This window comes from Lygodium microphyllum, chromosome 6 (assembly GCF_053477565.2).
Source record: "Lygodium microphyllum isolate KBCC chromosome 6, Lygodium_microphyllum_v1.1.10, whole genome shotgun sequence".
Classification (NCBI taxonomy): Eukaryota; Viridiplantae; Streptophyta; class Polypodiopsida; order Schizaeales; family Lygodiaceae; genus Lygodium; species Lygodium microphyllum.
The window spans coordinates 106231045-106253803 of NC_141140.1; the positions used below are offsets into that span (position 1 = coordinate 106231045).

At 41.5% G+C, this 22759-nt stretch overlaps 1 pseudogene; it reads right to left on the reverse strand.

Moving 5' to 3' along the window:
* Positions 1 to 14212: 14212 nt before the first annotated feature.
* Positions 14213 to 16482, reverse strand: LOC148034918 (uncharacterized; annotated as a pseudogene).
* Positions 16483 to 22759: the final 6277 nt, after the last annotated feature.

Sequence of the window (22759 nt, forward strand, 5' to 3'; positions counted from 1 at the left end):
TGTGTCTTAGAGGTCGGCTGACTAGTGCTAGAGAGCTAGTGTCAGGCCCATTTTAGGTCCCGAAACTGACAAACCCTGACCTCACTAGACCTTGTAGAGGCCAAGTCCTAGCTATAGGACACCCCGATAGATCCGCACGTGAGGGAAAGGGATAATAGAGCTGACTCGAGAGCTGAGACCCAATAGTCTAGAAGTGACTGCAGTCACTAACCATACCCAAATAGAAATATAAATGGAGAACTTGAACCTGCTACCCTTCAGACCACGCTTCAAATGTATAGTAGAGATTGAGAGTGGACCATTGCGAGTAGTAATAACTTACACGAAAGAGCTAGAACTAGCCGAAATTAATAAAAGGAAGTGTAATCTGAATTGATTGTGATTGAATTCACTCATTTTGTCACATCAACACTTGGAGTGTATCAGAAAAGTTGAAAGCTTGATTTCTTTTAGCGTACATTAAGGACCACTCCACTAGCATCTGAGTGCATGTAACATGAGGATTTTTTTGAATAATATGAAATTCCCACAAGATAAGATAAGTTGAACAAACCCACTAGTAAAGAGAGACCCCTAGGCATTGAATACTGGCCAAGGGCACAGATCACTAAATACTGAGAGACTTGAATCGTTAAGCCACTTAGGGAGCAAAAATAACAGGCACAATTAGGGGTGCAGCTCTACCCAACTTGATCAATCTGATCGATACCCTAATTGCCCAAGAACTCGGAAACATAACAAAAACCAGTACCAACCCAAAAAATGACGAGCGAGATCTGAAGCAAGATCATTTTTCCAATCGAGGACATCATAGTCAACATGATTATTACTCTCGATATTCATAAGCGAGATCCAAAGTGAAGAGCTTTACAAGGCTTTAGTAAGCAACTCAACCCTACAAAGGGATGTGCTAGCTAGGGTCTTCGAATAAGCCATATGAGTGGATGGCCTACTCAAGGAGAGGAGCTCAAGACCCACAACCCGAGATAGCACTATCTCTAGAACCTCAAAAAGGACTACGACCATTGCTAAAAGATCTAATTAGAGCACCCAAGACGAGAAAGAGTGTTGACCAAAGCTTGACCAAAGCCAGTAGGAGTTGGTGGACCTGAAGCTAGAGTTGGCTAGGCTTCAAGAAATGATGAGAAGGTTCTCACAACCTCACGTGCAGTGCGTGTACTGCGGAGGAAACTACCTTCTGGTTGAGTATATGGATTCCAAATCTAGACCCTATGCCAATTGCAGTAGGTTTGGCCATGATGCAATGCATTGCCGACTACCGAGGCAATTGCCATACCCATAGCCATAGAATCAACCTTACTACCTAGGAAATAGACCACCACCTTTCACGAGGGGGGCTCCACTAGCTCACCCAGCACCCAACGATTCAAAGCCAACCGTCCCTAGGATAGATATCAACCCCACAAGGATACCTAGACCACTTGGACCCATTGTGGCCCATCCACCGAGCGATGCTCTGATACATTATGTAGAGGAGCGGAATGAGGATGATGCATACATAAACCCTTACATCTCGTATCATGAAGAGGAAAATCCCATCTTCATGGATTTCAGACCAAGGCTGGTGATGGTGTTGGGCATGGGAAGAGGTAGAGGTCTAGAAGGACAGAACCAAGAACCCATCTCATGCTGGACTTGCGGTCGCCTAAGACATCTCATCACAATGCCCTGAAGAAAGGGAAGAGAAGGCCGACTTGAGATGCCATGAGTGTGGGATCACACACTTGTACACTAAGTGCCCTAGATAGAAATCTTCCACTATTCAGCTATCGTGCCATCCATACCATTGAGATTGTTCATAGTTTAGACACTTGATGGCAAAGCCATGCCAATTTCGTTGAATGTCATGACCCAAGCACAGGCAAGTATTTCATTACCTGGACCCAACAACCTTAATGCAACTTTAATAGGGAAGAAAATTCATAGAAGAAGGAAAGAGAGGGTTGAGACAAAGATTACGCTTAAGATAGACAGTGCCACCACATTACCAAAGGGTAAGCAAGTCACAAATGCAAAAGTAGAGACACCTGCTCCTAAGATAGCAAAAAAGAAAAGTGCCAAGGTTAAAGAATATCCCGATCCGAGGTACCAATTGAAAGTGGTGGATAAGGTCAAGGAGTGGGTGAGAGAAGAGGAGATCGATGAGCTCTCTAATGTGAGCATACCGGTCTCACCGACTCAGTTCAAATCAAGACATGCATCTACACCCCACATAACACCACATAGACAAAGCCTAGATGCCATAAGTGGGCAGACTGCCCAAGATGGCAAAAGAGTGTAGAGCCTAACGAAAAGCAAGCAAATGTCAACTTACTCACGACGTTGATATTGGCCCCTCTGACCCTACCTTTGGTAGAGCTACTCATGCAGAACCCAACGATATGGCAAGGGTTGAAGGAGTGGGTAGAATGACATGAGGAGCTTGAAGTGACCAACATCCCTAACCACGATGCAGTAACGTATATACCAAGCTTAACCTCTATTGGGGTAAAAGGCCTTTGGGCCTTCCCATGTACACTGTGACCGCCCATTCTTTATTCATACATAACATGATAGTGCAATAAGGTTGTCATATCATTTTGGACAGCACCTACATTGTGTGTGCTCTTCTCTCCCGCATCTTTCTCTTCTCCTTCTCCAATGCCATTGCATCCCCTTCAACTGGTATCAGAGCTTTGGATCAGAGCTTGATCGTGGAGCTTGGCTCAGTATTACTTCAACCCTAATTAAATACCTAAACCTTGGAGCTTCAATGCTATCCATGGCTTCTTCCCTCCAAGGTAGGATTTCATCTCCCGCCTCTCCCCGGCCCTCATATGCTCTTTGCAGGTGTTCCTTGGCTTCATTGGGCACCTTGTGTGCCCCCATTTGCCCCCTTATCCTCAACATAACCAACATAATCCACAGTAGCAGTTCTCGTTTTTTACGTCTATTTCAAAATTTGGCTCAAAAATCCCATTTTTTCTCATATCTCGAGCATCCGGAACTCGATTTAGGCAAGATCTGAGTTGATTTACATCAATAAAATGACATGTCCTTAGCTTATGTGATGCTCTCGAGGCTTGGTATTTGATGCCCAAATGTTTTGAGAATGTTTGCCCAATGTTTTGAGATGCTTTAGGACTTGGTTTGAGCTTCCATAGCTTGATTTATGCAACAATTTACTATTATACATTGTTTAGGCAGCAAGGTTTTATCAGGGATGGCTTATGCATAATGCTCTTTGTTGACATTTGGGAAGGCACAGAGATGCAGACAGTCTTGCCTATCAACACATTAGGAGATGCTACAAGAAAGGGAATTGAAGGTATGGACGCTGGAGTTAGTGTACTCAGTCATGCAGTCTTGTGCATGCTTGGGGTAACCCACCTGTGGAGACCGCAAGGTTTAATGTCATGCATGATAATAGAATGAAGGTCAAACCATTTGGAGTGTAAAAATATTGGCCCTTGAATATAGTGGAAGTCTAGTTCTTAGTGAACTTCATAGTCACGAAGGGAGTGGACTACAACGTCCTACTAGGCTGATCCTGGATGTGAAACACATGAGTGATAGAAGATTGGGGCAATAATCTTATATTCTTGGTCAACAGATTAGAGATTGTAAGAGTTAAGATGGATACCTAGAAGACTATGCCAATTAACCTAGATGCCATCTCTGATATCTTGAAAGGAGACTCACAGGTTAAGAACTCTTACGGGCCATTAACAAAGTATATCCCTTTCCCCGTGGAGGACGAGCAGGATTGGATGCATGTGCTAGCCACCATCAACCTGCCATTCTCAAATGACCATGAAGATTATAAGCAAGTTGCAAGGATAGCCAGTGAGTCCCATAAAGCCACAATATCTTAGTTATCGAAGGGTAAAACCTCGCCATCGGTAGCACTTTGCATGATGGCCAGGAGCCCTAACAGACAACAACACTTGTTCCTTTCCACATTTTGTTTAACAAACTTGAACTCCAATGGACCCTTGAATACTTGACAAAAGGGTTGATAGGTAACCTAGCTTGCCAATCTCAAACCTCTCAAGGATCTCATGGATAAGCCAAAGTGGCAGTGGACCCAAGTGCACAACTTGAACCTAATGTACGATTGAGTAGATACAAGAGTATCTAAACCAACTAAAGAGAAGTAGAGACAAGCTCACTGAGGAGCTAGAAAGGGTTAGGATGCAAGCCTACACATAGTACAGAAAGGAGAAATAACAAAAGGAAGAGCTCCTCAAGAAATTGTGTGAGGCCAAGGCACAAAGAGACGAAGTGACATCCAAAAAACTAACAAAGATGGAAAACCAACTTCAGGTGGCCCTCTTAGAATGAAACGACTAGCAGAGCAGCTTAACCATCTCAAACAACATAAAGAGGAAATGCTTAGAATCTGGAAGGAGCAAGAGTAGATGGTCATGATGTTGTCTTAGTACCAGAATTAGGGCATAGAGAGGATAAGCGAAAAGGCTAAGGCGTGGGAGAAACAAATCGTTGGAACTTAGAAAATGATCCTTGAGATATGATCTTGATGAAAGAGTACTAAAAGAGAGCACCAGTCTAAGCACAAAGCAACAACAACAATACCTGAGGTAGATTGGGCTCTCAATAAAGAAGACGATGGAGTTAGGGTTTGGAGAGCTAGAACAACTAGCTCAACCACCCACTGCAGCTCCAACGAAACCACCAAGAGAAAAAGGGCTAGACTTCGAATAAGGCAAAGATGAAGAAGAACAGTTGTAAGTACCAAGCCTAGTACATTAGGTGCAAGCACACATGGAAGAGTAGGGTGAGGAAGCCGCCCTTGAGAGGGTTGTGGAAAGAAAGTGCAAGCAGAGAGAGCAAGTAGAGTTGGCACAAAGGAGACTTCAAGCAAGGCCGTAGTAAGTTCCTAAGGTCCAAGTCCCACAAAGAGAGGAGGCTACCCTGTAAAGTGGGCCCAAGAACTGGCTATTTGAGAGCAATGGGAAAACCAAAGCTGACCCTTTGAGTTCTCCTTTCACTACCCTCGTTCTTTAGACAGAGCTCTATCTCTGAGGGTGGTGGAGCATGTGATCAAGCTCACACAACGGCTGGGAAATAGGTGGATAGAGGAGAGAAGAAGACACCCCACAAAGGTGGCAGAGAAAGCCCGTAGATTATTGGCAAGACAAGGTTTAGGAGATTCCGAAGACCATCAGCAGATAGAAGCCCAATCACAATGGTAGCAATGCATCTAAGACACCAACCTTGATGCTTGGATGGTGTTGTTCTATGGCACCATACTAGACTAGAGCAACGACCCTACCTACATGCCATATCCACAAAGAATAGGGGTAGATTACAACCTAGATATGCATGGCAGGTACAACTTTCCAAGGATCTATAATGTGAATGCAGAAAGCCCAAAGGAGTGCCTAATCTTCATTGAGCGAGACATCTGCCCATCCATCATACACTTCATCCACCAATTCTCATCCTGTCCTGACCCCACCTTTATCACCACGTGTAATTATCTTAGGGTACTTAGGATTTTGCTCAAATAAAAGCCCATCATGGAAGAGGCTCGATTCATGCCACTCTTTTTTGATCTAAATGTAGGTAGTACTAATAGCTGTGTGATGGCCTGTCTAATGATGAGGGCCGCTCTCTTGCCTTCTTTTTTATGGCTATCCTGGAATATATGAATGATAACCGCTGTCTTCCACCTGCATTTCATTTTTGGTAGGGTGGTGTACGTGTTCAAAGAGACATATACACCTCAATTAAATCTCCATTCAAAAATGCATTCTTAACATCCATCTGCCAAAGCTTCCATCCCTTAGATGTTGCAAATACAATGACAATTCTCATGGTTTCCGTTCTTGCAATCGGGCTGAAAGTTTCCTCATAATCCAAAGCATGTTGTTGTGCATACCCCTTAGCAACCAAGCAGGCTTTGTATCTTTCCAACAACCCATCTACCTTGTACTTCACTTTATCAACCCATTTACAACCAATGGGTGCTTTTCCTTCAAGTAGACTAAGGAAATCCCATGTGTCATTTTCACCCAATGCTAAATATTTCCCATCCATGGCAACATACCAATTTTTATCTCCAACTGACTCATTGAACTTTATAGGTTCTTTGTGATCATCACTTTAGTCATGTAAGAAAAATGTTGATTGTCTCTCATGAGGAGGTACAAATCTGCTACTCCAGGTGTCATAACAGATGGTAAATCAAATCAAGACTATCATTGCCAAGTTACTCATATCCAGATGTAAATGGACTAGTAACATCATCAAACATCTTCTCTTTGCCTAATCTCCCTCTCACTGACATATCCATACTAGTGGATATAGAATCATGATTGTGCACTCGTCCTGTCTAGGGATTGACATTAGAAGACATATTGCTTATAGGTCCACTCACTGTAGTACTAGTGGAAGGATAATTTTCAGCATGAGTATGATTGATTGATCCATCAAAAATCATTGCATTTTGACCACCATACTATGATGTCAACTCATCAAATATTACATCCCTGCTAATCGATGTCTCATGAGTAAACAAATTGTAGCACTTATAGACTTTTTTGTCCTGTACATAGCCAAGGAAGACACTCTTAACAACTTTTGGATCTAACTTCTTTCTCTTCTCATCAGGCACATGTACATAAGCAATGCAGCCAAAGACTTTAAGATGGATGATATCCAATTTGTAGCCATACAATTTCTCATGCAATGTAAAGATCATGAATGCCAACTATAGGTGTTCTATTCAAGACATGAAGTGCAGTTACAATTGCTTCAATCCAATAACCATTCAACAAATTCTTTTCATTGAGCATGGCCTTTATAGCTTCCATAAACACCCAATTTTTTCTCTCTATCACACCATTTTATTGTGGTGTATAACTACATGTAAGCTACCTTTCAATGCCATACTTAGCCCAAGTACTTGTCAAAATCTTGAGAAACATACTCATCACCTCCATCACATCTCAAGCATGAGATATAACGTCAAAATTCATTTTTAGCATGTGTTTGAAAATCCTTGAAAACATCTAGTACATCATCTTTGTGCTTCAGAATATACAACCATGTATATATGTTGAAATCATCAATAAATAATACATAATATTCAGCACCACGAAAGTATGCATTATGGGCTAGATCTGATACATCCAAGTGCACAACTGCAAAGGTCAAACTATTTCTGACATGTCTGACAAATGGAAACCTCACTTTCTTTTCAAACTAACAAGCAAAACATACATGTCCTAAATCTGTATACTTGAACTTTGGCAAGCCAAGTACAATCTCCTTTTGCGACATAATTCTTAACCTTTGTTTACATGACCAATACGCTTATGCCAGATTTCCACATCTCTAACTACTTCATTATCGTGGGTAAACATGGATGCCTTTAACTTAGGAATAGAAGCATCCAAAGTGAACATCCTACCATCTCTTTTTCCTTTAGCAATCGGCTTGCATCAATTTCTATACTCTTCAATAAAACAACCATCTCTATTCAATCTGACTTGCAAATTCTACCATTTGTCCAACAAACAATAGATTCTTAGTGATAGATGGTACATGTAACACATCATAATAGACTCTTTTTCCTGCCATCATGTATGACTAATAGTTCCACACCTATATACTTAATATCATGCTATGTATTATCACCAATGTATGCATAGCCATGAGAGCTTGCAATCATTTTATCAAACTACTTACCATGTAGAGTCATATGATTGGATACACTTGAGTCTATATACCACTCTGTTCATCAACCTTGTCTTGCTTAGGTATATTGCTTAGGTGTATCCTTAGAAACATGCTACATAGCAAACAACCTTTCTATCTAATCATCATGAGTGTTACTAAAAGATGCATAGTTGCCATGCTATTTGCCTTTTGCTTTCATGTCAGCTTGCTTTTTATGACAATCCTTTGCTATGTATCCATATCTACCACAATAATGACAATATTTATCCCTATTCGACTAATCATAAGACTGTCAAGAACCACCTTTGCTTCTAGGTGACTCTCCCATGCATTCTCTTGGAACCACCTCTCCTTCTAGGACCTCGTGCATTTTTACTCTTTCATGCATTATGTTGCTACTATCCATAGGTATTCCGAGTCTCACCACAACCTCAAGAAGCTCCATAAGCTCTGTCACCTCTAGCATACTAGAGTAAAAGACGATATCTCTACTCTGAGAGATACTCAAATTTGTATTCAAGTCGAGCTTGACTTCCTAATGTAGCAACAATGCAAGTAATTCATCCCATTCATGGGGTCTCCTCTCACAGAAATTGAAGTGTGAAAGGCTTTATACTTGCCCAAGCCATTTAAGGTGATTGCAATCATTTCATCCTGCTCAACTCTCGAACCAATAGTAGCAAGCTAATCTACAATGGTTTTGATCTCCTTAGTATAAGCTTGTATGCTCCTACCAGTTCTGGTCATATTATTGAACTGCTACTTTAGTTTTATTTTCCGTGTATGAGTAACATTGCCATAATTCTTCATAAGAATGTCCCAAGCATCTTTTGGGGACTAACAACCAGTAATCTACATAGCCACTGCATCCGAGATGCATAATGAGAACCAATGTAGCACCTTGCTCGCTCTTTCTGATCACTGTTTATAATCCCTCTACTGTTCAAGTGTTAGATTTCTCTCAAGCAATTTCGGTTCTGCTTTAGTTCCAGTACACCTCTACTAATCATGAAGTTTTGCATCCTGAACTTTCATAGAGCAAAGTTCTTGTTATCAAGGTTCTCTCCCACAATTTGAGTGATATTATTGGTACCTATTGCATTTGCCATATCTTTAGCTGTAAGTATTTATTGCAGTATGCAAATTGTCAATGCTTGACTCCCTGCAATCCGAGATGCCTTTTCACTGATAAAATGCTTGCATAACATTCAAGCAACACGTGTACATTTGTAGGTACCCTACATTCAGTTCAGTCCAACTCTTCTAGACATGTGGCAAACATTAGCTCATGAATTAGAACCCCAAAACCTTTGGTCGAGTAACATAGGTATGCCACTGCTCAAACAAGACAGTTTCAGTCATACAATTAATGACAGTAAAATCTTTGTAATAACCAGTGATATTTTATCTTAGAAATGTTGCCAAGTATCTCCAAACATTTGTCACACCCTTTGGGGATAGTAGCACTTCATATAGATCTCATGTAGGTATCTCCCAATAATTAATGACAGACAATAGCATGAAGCAACCAACAGTGAAATCTCTGCTGAAACCAAGGTATTCTATGCTCATAATAGCCTCAAAACATATTAAGGCTTGTGTCATAACCTCTAGGAATTGATACATGGACATATGATCATCAATGCTTGTACACTCTACAAGTGGCTGTTAGAGATAGACTTCAAACAAGCTATAACCAGCCAATAGACCTGTTAACCAAGCTATAAATCAATCCAGATCTGATCATTTAGTGCTCATAACATTCCATAGACCATCCACCACTCATGTAGCAACATCCAAGCATAAGTAGGTACCAAAAAAAGCTTCAATGAGCTCCGAGTGTCAAGTACAAGCTGTCACAGATTTAAGACAGCACCCTGCTTGTAAAATACATCCAATTTCTGAGCTTCAAATACTCCAAGGGTGCCCAAGTGTATGGAGATGATGCTATGCTAGTTGTTAAACACCTCATTGATGTTTGAGGATGCCAATGTTAAGCATTTGTGGGCTAAAACCTTCTGATCCACTGTAAAAAACTAGCGCAGTTTTTCACGCTGATTTGTGGGCTTCTTTGGGGCTGCTGCTGCCGTCACTAATGCTGGCTATGATGATACGAAATAGGCTCTTGGTGACAAGATTTAACTCGCCCTCAAAGGTACCAAGTAAGCAAACCATATCAAACACAATGATCATCAGTTGATGCTACCATTTGACTCCCAAGAGAAACAAGTGCAGTTTTGGAAGAAGCACACTGATCTACTGGTGTTGATGCTGGTCATGATGAGCACTTCTCAAGCTCCAATGGATATTAATGAACTCATTTTTCAAGCCTCAATAGGCTCTGTCAGATGTAGACACCAAAACACACCGATACATACCACATCAAGTGCAAGCTATGGCTACCAATGTTGTAGGGCAATCTTCTTCACAAGCTACAGGTCACAGTCACCCTCCAGCTTCCAGCTCCTTCAAGACTGAGCTCCTATGCACCACGAAGCGGAGCTCTCCAGCTCTAATACCATGTTCAAAGAGAGGAGAAGGGACAGAAAAAGGCATGGAGCTGCCAACCAAGAGCTATGTATATCGAGCTAAAAATGCATTAGTTTCACTTAAACAGTCCCAAAACATGCTTAATTAAGGAAGAAACCTTGTTTATATTTTAAAAAAAGCATTCCTAGAGAGGATCTGTATACCATAAGCACAAACCACGATTTGGGATGCAATCATCAGAGTACAACACACTCTCTAGCTGATTACCCTACCCTGATCCTTAAGACAGGAGTTTGAGGTACAATATTCATGCACTACAGTGTGTTTGCTACATGACCATTGTATATTCAATAGTCATATCACTTCATTCATTCTCTGTGTTCATTGTCTTTGAGTTACCCTAACCCTAACTGTGTTTTTCTATCAATCTGCGCTTTGTCTTACATTGTTATTTGTGTTTGTGTGTTAGGGTATTCCTTCACATGGTATCAGAGTCAAGTTCTCTGAGAGAAACTTAGGCCTTAATTTGAAAGCTCTACATAAGAAGCAAGAACAATATAAAGGAAAATGACTTCAAACACTACTTCCGCACCACTTCTCACATCCGAGCTAAATCCATCAAGAAACGAATCAGAGTGAGCCTCACAGCTTGCTTCACAAGCTCCCGACATGGCCAGACAAAGATTGGAGTACCATGGAGTTCCACCACCTTACGAGATCACTACAATTGAATACGATCTCATTTTAATGCATAGAGCCCAGCAACAAATAGAAGGCAAGTCTGAATTTCACCCTTTGGATTCAGTGCACTGCTCTATTGACCACACAGGAAGGGTGAAATCTCCACTTAGGACTGGTCATCCACAAGTGGAAACTCACATAGAGTACACTCCATTGCCTTCATACTTATTCTCTCCGGTGCTAGGTATGTCTACCATTTCACATTCTGTTAATGATGATTCCCCTTCTACTATTGGTATGGATGATTTTCATCATGAAAAACACATGCAGAACAATTTTTGGTTTATGTGTAATGAGAAAGAGAAATACTTCTTTATGAACTCAAGATTAGGTAAGCAGTTGAAACAAGAAACTATGAGTACTCCTTCCTCTTCTCTTCCTTCAAAAACAATTTTGTTTCAAAGGTCAAAATGTAGGTGCATCTTCATCATCATTATTTTAATTTAACGCATTTTATGGACAAAAGGAACCCACATTATTTCCCACATCTACTATCACAAATCCATTTAATTTCCCTCCCATCTCACCCTCTTATTCCGTTGCCACATCCTTTTAGTCTCCATTAAGTGCACCGCATGTTGCCTCTCATGTAGGATCACGTGTTTTCAACACCACATCGAGGGATTCTTCAAACTTAGGCATAGCCATTAGGACCTCATCTCTTCCTCAGCCGGGTGGTGTTCCACTTTTACCTCGTACACTTTCGGGATCATTACAGCCTAGGTATTCGCCCTAGTCCCTCTTGAGTGTGGATTAATTAGTGCCACAGTTTGCCTCCATGGCATTACCTGGTGGACCCTCCGGTCATTATGTTGTGTCCCAACCAACATTCGGACAAGGCTTACGTGTCCCAGTGGCTCCACGTCCACCGCCACCTTATGCAAAACTTTCATGTTCTAATCATCGATCAATACCATAGTTGCGGAAAACGTCAGAACGGGAACGGAAACATGAACAGGAACGGAAACGGTAACGCCACATCATCAAGGAGATACAAGGGGTTCATACTACGTAGTATTCTACTTAAAAAGATTCTAAGACTTGCAAGAAAACTTAATTTATCAATACTAACACTATATTGGAAAAAATGGGAATTTCCCATAAGTTTGGGATACATGGTCAAATCTTTGGATTTGTCATAATTTGAACAATATAACTCCAAATCGAGCACTCTATAGCTCAGTAGATTCCATTTTTCAAGCGCTTTCCAATGATAGTGACATCATATGGTTTTGAGAAACTTATGGGCATGTTATTCGGGTGCCACCTTTTTAGTATTCAAAAAATGGGAATTGGGAGATTCCCAAACTCACTTATATTGTGTTTACTGAAGTATTGAATAACTTAAAGCTGAAGGTTGAAACTTGGAATATATAGAATGAAAACGTCTTTCTAAATCTATAACGAAGAGAAGGCCAAACTTACAAAAGATCAAAGATATAAAAACTGAGTTTAAACATCAAGAACTAAAAGCGAAATATAAATGACATATCTGTTGAGAATCTGCCAATCACACCCTATGTATGCCCCTTTGTATGGAACAACTAGGCTAGGAAGATGCAGTTCATTCTAGGAAGAGAGACAGATCCCATAGGCACAGTGATGAAATGTGTTACCAAGCAATCCTATATAATGATGTACTTGACTACCACTTTCATATGATGATAATGCAATAGTACTTGTCTCTTTCTGTCAAGTCTCTGTGTCATTGTCAGTCCTACACAAGATTGTATTTATGAGTTCAAGTCTCAATCTTGAAACCTAATTCACTTGTGTAACAGTTGTCTTCTTTGTCAATGTCAACATGAGTAGTATCTTCATCTTCCATCCTCCATAGCTTCCGCCTTTGCCATGCTCTAGATCCCGCATTTCTCACATGGTATCAGAGCCCAGTCGGACATGGCATAACTCCCTTATCTGCTCTCTCAGTCCCTCTTAACCTCAGGTCACAGCTCATGGTTCCATTTCTTACCTCTATCACTTAAGATCTTGACATTGGCCACTCCATAGCTCAGCATTGCTTAAACTGTCAATCTCTGCTCTGTGTCTGCCATAGCCAGACAGGACATACAGCACTTGGAGCTTCTATATCTTACTCTACAGGCCATCTTAGCCCACGATTCCTTCTGGAGAAACGTTCCTCTACTCGTGGCGAAGCTCCCTGATACATCACAGTCCAACATTGGTCATCATCGGACCCAGCATTGCGGAAATCGCGGAAATCTGTACAAACTGCGCCTGTTCACGGAATTCGACTCTGCGCGTGCAGTACGGGCCGCGATCTGGACGAAGAGATTAGGGCTTTGATAGAGCATCTCATAAGCTACATTTCCATAAAAAAAGTTTTGAAAATGGTCCACCATAGCTCCTGCAATGTTAGAAAAACCAGGCCCCTGTCTCAGAAACCCTAAAATCCACCATAGCCAAAATCCTTCAAACTCAAAAATTCTTCATTTTCTCTCTCCTGACACTCAACCCAAGCCTTTGTCACTCTGATCCACTGTGTTACCGAAGTTTCCAGCAAGAAAAAGATTCAAGAAGATAAGCATCAACAAAATCAAAGCATCAAGAATCATCATCAAGTTCAACCATAGTATCTTTTGATACTACATAGTGTGTTTTCACACTGCCATTGGTTGTGTATTCTGACACATTAGATTTCAACTCTGTGCTGGAAGGTTCCAAAAAATTTTTGCTGATTCCATCATGGAATTGCCAAGCATGAAGTCTCTTGGGTGGTTACCTGTTATAAAGAGTAACATTACTCTTGTTGCCCATTTACATTGCATGCAAGACTTGGCTATTTTACTTGCAGAGAGACATGGAGTTGTTCAGTGCAATCAATGATTCCATCTAAAGTTTTTGAAGACACTCCAGTCACCTTGGCCATCATGAAGAATGAGATGTCTTTACTTGAGGGGGACAAAGACTTGGACATGAAGACTAAAGCTGCAAGCAAAGTCCATGGGGAATCAGACCAAGAAGACCATAAGATCAAAGAGCAAAGGAAGAAGGACAATAAGAAGATCAGCCATGAAGACCAAATGATCACATCATTCAAAGCTGAAGAACCAAAGATGAAAGACAAGAAGATTTTCCATGCTGACAAAGAGAAATCATATGCTGAAAAAGACCACAAGGGCCTATCAGTCCTTGTCTCTCATTTTCTGTTTTAAAAGCATTGTACATGCCTTAATGTTCCTTTCATAAGCTTTGTAAACTCCTCATGTAGCCTTGTACTACAGCCTCTGTACACTTTGTGAGGCCCCTGTTACAGCCTCTGGATGTTCACCATGTTTATGGTACCCACACTTAGCCTTTTCTGCGACAGCCTCTGGTGTTTTGCCATGTTTGTGGTATGCCCACACTTTGCAGGTGCAGCTCTCACTAAAGCCTCTACACACTTTGTACTTTCAGGTTGTGATTGAGGAGGGGTGTTGAGAATCTGCCAATCACACCCTATGTATGCCCCTTTGTATGGAACAACTAGGCTAGGAAGATGCAGTTCATTCTAGGAAGAGAGACAGATCCCATAGGCACAGTGATAAAATGTGTTACCAAGCAATCCTATATAATGATGTACTTGACTACCACTTTCATATGATGATAATGCAATAGTACTTGTCTCTTTCTGTCAAGTCTCTGTGTCATTGTCAGTCCTACACAAGATTGTGTTTATGAGTTCAAGTCTCAATCTTGAAACCTAATTCACTTGTGTAACAGTTGTCTTCTTTGTCAATGTCAACATGAGTAGTATCTTCATCTTCCATCCTCCATAGCTTCCGCCTTTGCCATGCTCTAGATCCCGCATTTCTCACAATAGGAAGAAGCAAAAATAAAATACAAATACATCAAACATCTATCTCATCTAGAATCTCTTTCTCTTCGTCATCCTCATTAATTTCATTATCTTGATTCTCTTCATCAGCATCATCCTCCTCTTCATCTTATGCTTCTTGCATGGAACCTAGATTGTTTTCATCTTTATGAAATCCAATATAAAGATCACAAGTATACTCAGATTTCATCTTTGTTAGCAAACGCAAGTTTGCATTTACAATGACTAAATCATCAGCCTTCTGAGTGCCTAGTCTGTTTCTCTTCTTGGCGTGTATATGACTAAATGTGCTCCAAAGTCTTTCAAGTGCAGAAGATGCACAAACTTGGCTTAAGATTTTGATAGCCAAGTTTTGCAACTCTGGAGAATCACCTCCATAGTTCTCCCACCATGTAACTACACCTACATGGAATCTACAACAGTCCAAAATAATGTATAGTTAGAAAAGTTGTATTAAAACTTTATATAAATTGAAAAACTAAGCAATTTTGTGAATTACCTATCACATTGCGCATCAGGCCAGCCAAACATGCCTTCTTTGTTGCGGTAGTTAACGAGTTGAAATTTGATTTCTCGACGTTCCTCAGGACTTTCCATCAATTTTTGAAGTGTGGTATTCCAACCTCAACTTACTTCAACATCCGACTGGAGTTACTTTCCCTTGTGTTGGAACTCTGGATCCAAATTGTAAGCAGCACAATGAAGTGCTGAGTAGTATTGGTTCCATCTGCTGACTGCAAGCTCCTCAATTTCTTGTTTCTTGGGTGGAGCAAGACTAAGAGCACAAATGTTTTCAATGAGACGATCCATTGCTTTGTACACTTTACTGATATACAGTACATCACCATCTACTTGCCGCAAGAGATTTACCATGGGTAAGCATAGAAGAAGCAATTGCTTTGCTTCCTCCCAATACTCATCTGGGGTTGCCGTTGTGTAGCACAACTGGCCCAAAGCTAACTTTGAAGTAGACCATGATGCCCAAGATGGACTAGCGACCATTTGTTTCAAAGCTAGCCTCATGTTGTATAGCCGACAAAGCATAAGAAAATTATAGGCAAACCTGGTCTCTGAATATTTTAGTAGCTCCTTTTTGGCAAATTGCCTATACCAGGCTAGAGAGAAATGATGGCGGGTGACAAAAGAAATGATTTCCTTGCCTGTAACAATTGTACTCTTGATCCATGCTAATGCTCCAATGTCTTTCAATAAATTATTAAGACAATGGGCCATACATGGACTCCATGTGATATGGGGATGTTGCTGCTGTAGTAACGAACCTGCAGCTCTATTTGTCGCCTCTCCATCAGAGACAAATTGAATTACATTCTTTAGGTCCAACATACTCAACAGCCTCAGCCCACATCTCACATAAGACAAGAGTTGTCTTTTGTCGGGTACCACACTTCGTGGATTTTATATATAGAGGCTTGCCACGACATGCAGCAAGGATACCTTCCAAGGAATGGCTACGTATGTTAGACCAACCATCACCTATGAGACTCACCCCATAGGTATCCCACTGTTGTTTAATTAGTGTGATGGCAGCCTTTACGCTGGTCACTTCCTCTTGTAGAAGTTTCTCACGTAGTGCATTATAAGAGGGAGGTTGGTAGGAAGGGCCAAACTGGGCTATTTCAAAAACCATTTCCTTAAAAAAAGGAGATTGTGCCACATTAAATGGAATTCCACATGAGTAAAAAAAACGTGTCACAACTGCATCCACTTAAGCCTTCCTTTGTGGGTGCCATGTAGTGAACAAATTGCCTTGTTTTCCACAAGGGATGGATGATGTACCTTGTGTTTCGTTGCTTGTCGCAGTCGTAGGAAAAGTGGCAGACTGATTTGCTCCGCTCTCATGAGCTCGACTTCCACTAGTGGCAGTTCTAGTTGAAGGCATTGATGCTCAGATGACGTGAGTGTCCTTTGGAGCCTAGTTTTAGGATACATCTTGGCATCCCTTGCCATGCGAGCACGATCCTCTGGTGGTATCTTGTCGCAACCTTTGGTACCATGGCCAGGGACATTAAGGAGATGCACCATCACTCGATCAGCACCTCCACCTCTTTTGATGCCACAAAAGCGACACTCAAAGCATCTTGCTTCACCCGCCTTGCTATTGTAGGACCCAACGATGCTAATTTGCAGCCACCAATAGTCACTTTGGGTCATCTCTTTCTCTCTCGAGGTTTCATTTAGTTGGGATTCCATGGTTTGAGGCCTCATTATGAGGTAACAAGGGGGAAGAGAGAGAGAGAGAGAGATTATAGAATAAGAAATTGTGTTGAGATTTCACTTTTGGGAAAGAGAGAGGGAGGGAGGGAGAAAGGGAGATGTATGAGTGTATGAGGCTTAAGCTGAATTTGAAGTATATCGAACTCGGAGGCTTGCTGAAGTGTGCTGAAGCTCGAGCTGAATGTGTGTGCGAGATGTGAATGTTTGAGGGTTAGGCTGAGTTGAAGTAACTTGTAGTTTGGTCCTTGAGTGAGATGAGTTCACTTGATGCTTAGTGCACATATTTATAGGTATAGAAATCAAGATAAGGTTCAAGATATGTCCCTGAGAGGCTTGAGGTTAGAGAGAGAGAGAGAAAGAAAGAAAGATATATTAACGTCTACATAAGGCCAATGTGGCTTATGAGACAAAATATAGAGTACATCCATGTCTAATGTCATCTCATCAGTAAGGTAAAGATAACATTAGAAATAATTGGGTGGCCTATGAAACAATACTGAAAATAACTATACAATGGGGCTATACTAGAGTTGAAGCATGTGTAGTGTTGTTCCATCGATAGAAAAGAAAAGGAAAGGAAAGGAGAACCAGATCTGATAGAACCATGCACAAAAGTGTGGTGGAGACTATGGATTGTGACTGATCTCAAGATGTGCACATGATCTCAGCTATGATGTGGTCCCTAGCTACTTCACTAATATTCATGGTGGTGAATCTTCAGTGTCTCGTGATAATGACTCTAATCCGACAGTGGTGTGGCCTCCTCGGACATGGTCCTGGTAGACGGGGTCGTCGTTCTCGACAAAGGGAAATGGCTCTATCCAATGTGACTCCACGGTGTGACCTGTAAGGTGTCTGGTGGGGTAGCTTTGTCTCTACTAGGATGGTAGTGTCAATAGGGTCAGCTCTATAGAAGAAGTATGTCACTGCTCTCTATGTGTGTCCTCTAGGTAAGCTGGCCTCCTATCTCGCAGTAGTGCAATTCGGCGCCTCTCGAGCTCAAGGAGAAAAAGACCTAGGCATCTCTGGTCCTCGTGCTCCATTATGCGACGAAGGGGTCCATATCCATCACAAAAGAGGCAGTGGTAGTATCCTCATATGTCATAGTATACTATGCATCTGCATATGTAGTGCTCCTCCGTCTCAGGCTCTCGACCACAAAGCTGGCAAGTCCTATTCTTTGCTAGGGTATTTATCCATCTGCATGTCTCCATCTAAAGCCTATGTGAGAAGGTGCGGATCTGTCCGATAGCAACCCATACGCTATGGGAGGGATGGGTGTCCATATATGCTGACCGAATAGTGAAACCATCATCAAAGAGACACAAGAAATGACTCCTGTAGAACTCCATCCTCAATCCTATAGGGAGTGGTGGATGGATCCATGTCCTTGCTGCCTCAATCCTCCAGATATCAGCTCTGATCACCTGGTTTAACTCTGATTGGCTAAGAGAAAGTGTAGGGTACTCAAGGCTATAATCCAAAGGTCGAAGACGGGTCAATATCCAAACCATGTAGGCTTATCTAAATAGCCATCTATGAAAACCAACAGTTCTTCTCGCCTCCTACTACTGGTTGTCTAGATGAAGTTAGTGCTAATTTAGAGTATCTATGGTATGGGAGTTCCCATAGTCTGTGCCAAAAGGTCACTGCCCTGAAGAGTGCCTCCGTAACTATAGGTGTTGCCCCTAGCTCTGTTCTGACAATGGATGTGGGGTGGAGGGCTTACTCCTAATCATGTGTACTATCATCATGATCAATGGCCTTTCCATCCTATCCCAACCATCATAATAATCCCTCTCTACTCCAATCTGGTCAATGAGTGGGCTAAGACGCCTATGGTACAAGCTACAACCCCATACCTTTGCTCCATATGTAGGTGTGACTAGGGTGTCAAACAACCAGAGTTTGGTGCGGGGCTCCTGGAACTGTATGTGAGCACATTGACTCTTGAGTGCCCCTAGTGTTGCATATACACGTGCCAGACATGCCTCTAATGTCTCTCTCAACAAAGTACATAGATCTAGTCACCCATGCTGCTGAAGTATTGAAAACCATGGTTTTGGTCTTCCCAAGGTTCACTATGAGATATTTATCTCTACAAAAGATGTGCAAAGCATCTAGATGGCACTGCAATCCCTTAGGTGAATCTGAAATGAGAACAATATCATCTGCATGCAGTAATATCGGTATCAACATCCCTGCCAAGCTGTTGGCTCTAGCTCCTCCTCCTTGGTCTATGTAATCAGACCCTTCATCTATATATAGACCAAACAATGTGGGTGAAAGTGGACATCCTTGTTTCACTCCTATGATACTGTCAATCCTCTCTAATAGTCCCCCCAGGTGCTCGTACATGACCTGTCACTACCTCATATAATGCATAGACACCCCATCATATACCCTCTGGTACTCCAATGTCCTGCAATCTCTACATGATGCGTGTACGAGGCACTGTATCAAAAGCTTTGCGAAAGTCTACAAAGCAACAATAGATCCTCTTGTCTTGGGCTCGACCCTCCTCAATAATGGCTCTAAGTGTGAGAATATGGTCCAGCGTGGTATATCCTTGTCTGAAACCTGCATGTCCTTGTGCTCTCTTACCTTGTGTTTCAGCCCACTCACTGAGTTCATGCTCCAATATAGATTTGTATATCTTGGCCAAAGTATGACCGATCATGATAGTCCTATAGTTGTTAGGGATCAGGGAATCACCACTTATAAATAGCGAAATTATAGTATTATCTGACCAACTCATAGGGAAACCTTCACATACTGCTCTATTAAACATATGTGCTAATATGGGTGCTAATATGTCACAAGCATGTCAGAAATGCTCTCCTACCAGTCCATCTTCATCCTGTGCCCTCCCATTTTGTAATCTATAAATTGCATCCCTAATCATTTTCCATGTGAAGGAAGACCACTTTGTCCCATAGTCAAGCTAAGCATCTGGTGATGTAATCTGTATGGGGGGTTGTCTTTCATGAAACATCTTCCATGCGCTCTTGCTATCCTGCCCCAAAAATAGCTTATATATCTCTGCTTCTGCTTTCGCTAAGTAGTCTCGTTTCTTCTTCCGCACAAGGCGTTTGAAGAATGCCTTTGCTTGGAGATATGTCTGAGTGCCTAGCTCCACTTCTTTCTATAAGTGAGATCGGGTGACTCTACACTCATCATCATATCAACTATTTTGGGGAGCAAAGATCATGTGGGTCTACATCGGGGCAAGGTGTGTGGGAATGCATACATGACTGATCCATGTATGCATTCCCACACACCTTGCCCCGATGTAGACCCACATGGAAAAGTTGCCAAAATAGTTGATATGATGATGAGTGTAGAGTGGCCCGATCTCACTTATAGAAAGAAGTGGAGCTAGGCACTCGTACTTCCAAGCAAAGGCATTCTTCAAACGCCTTGTGCGGAAGAAGAAACGAGACTACTTAGCGAAAGCAGAAGCAGAGATCTGTGAGTTATTTTCAGCACCATGGAAGATGTTCCTGAAAGACGACCCCATACAGATTACATCACCAGATGTTAGCTTGACTATGGGACAAAGTGGTCTTCCTTGGCATGGAAAATGATTTTTAGGGATGCAATTTATAGTAAAGATGGCTAGTCTATGTGCACTTTCCAAAGTCAATAGGTGTGTCCCATAGGTACTCACTTCTTTATCCTATGCTCTCCTGCATAGGCCTATTTTATCTATGTCCATCTCTTTGAACATGGCATTATCATGCATATAAAACTCACTCTGTCTATCTCCAGTGCGTGCATTGAAATCCCCTACTAATAATATGTCCCCAATGCTAGCATATCTCATGATATCCTCATAAAGTACATCAAAGGGAGATCCATCTCATGTGGCATAGATAGAATTTGTAAGAGGAAAGTAGTATATGGCGATGAATATATATGTGGTCTTCCTCCATGTATCCTAATCCATAAATATCATGCATCATTATCTCTTTTCATTACTTGCACTATCCCTTTGAGGTCTTCCTGATATAGTATGGCCACACCTCTAGAACCCCTAGTGCATCTTGGTTTTCTAGCTACTGGACGAAATGCACTTTTCCACTTGTATCCCCACACGTCTGGTGGTCAACTACCTTTACATTGGTGTGTTTCTGTGTACATTGCTATATCTATGTTTTGGAAGCTATCTTCAAAGTAACCAGCATCCAAGCGTAGGGCTCCATTACAATTCCATATTGACATCCGAAGTGTCTTATAGGCCTCATACCGTCATGAGATCCTTTTGTCAGTGATGATGACTTGTCCATCCCTATAAACACCCCACTTTCCCTCTTTGCGAGCCTCCAATACCTTGGACATGCGTTCTCTGCGATGCGCTATTTGTACTGAGTTAAGGTCCTCATACAAATAAATCTTCTCACCCTTGAGGGCTCTCTAGGAAGGCCTTTTTTTTCTCTATGTCCCCAAAGCGAAGAATTAGAGCCTTGGACTTAAGAGTCCTCTTTCCCCACTCTCCAAGCACTGACGATAGGTACATCTGAAGCCCCAATTTTGTCAGTAAGTGTCTTAGAATCTTCCTGTGAGCTACTCTTCTCCTCCCATCCTACTACCCGTACATGTAAAACCCTAGCATGTCTCCTAGCCTCTTCTTCCAAGGTAGCATTCATTACTTCAGTCTTGTTCACTGATGTTTCCTTATTATTTTTTACTACCTCAATCCATGGGTTGGCTTCTTCTATCTACTTTTGTGTTGCCTTTGTCACATCTTCCCATGAGTGAACCTCCGTTTCACATGCCTTCAAAGCCTCTTTCTTTTTTTGTAGTTCTTCTTGCATGTTCATTTCTTTTTTCTTAAATGTATTCAATCCTTCCCCCAGTTCTAAGATTTTAGATTTGTAGGCATCTACCACTTTCAGCATTTCAATTTTCAGTGTGTACAATTCGAACAGCATTTGTGCTTGTAAATCATTCTTAATCTTGATATGCATGTCTTGCATTTCTGCCCTCTAGTTTACTATCAGTTTGGCTTTGACTTGCTCTCATATTTATTTCTCCGATTCTTGTCTCATAATTCGTAGTTCAGAGCAAATCATGAGATGAATTTCTTCGTATTTCTTTTCATTCATGGTGTGTGAGATCTTTCCATGTCTATCAGATGCTGGGGAGACGGTCCAATCACGAACCCTACGGCTATACGTCTTGTATCGTGTGTTCTTAGAAGGGGTGTTGAGCATTGCTTCCATGGACGGTTGTGTTAGTTCTTGATCAGATTCCTCTCCTAGATATTCATTTTCCACGGTTTGATGCTTGCATTTGTCTACATTATCCATCTCTCACACACTTTGTGCAAAGCCACTCGGCTTTTACTTTGTACTGTCAAATTAGAGCACTTTCTGTGATTCCTGCAAATTTCTAGGGTTTCCCTAACCCCTCACTAAATTTTTGCAAGCCCAATAATCTTTTACGAGCCCAAATGCCTTTACACTGTTTAAAGTCACTATAGAAATACAAATTGCAGCCCTACTCAGTGCATCACTGCATACTCCAGGACATGATCAAAATCAAAGTCAATGCATCATTGCCTAGTCCACAAGCCAATGCATCAATACATTCACCCAGGTCTGCATTCATGTCATTCTGAGTACATTCATGTCATATCAATCTGATTACTTCTACAATCTTAGTACATTGGCATCTAGGTCTGTGTCAGTACATTGCTGCGTCAGTACATTATTGCATACAGTACGCCTGCGTCAATGCATTCAA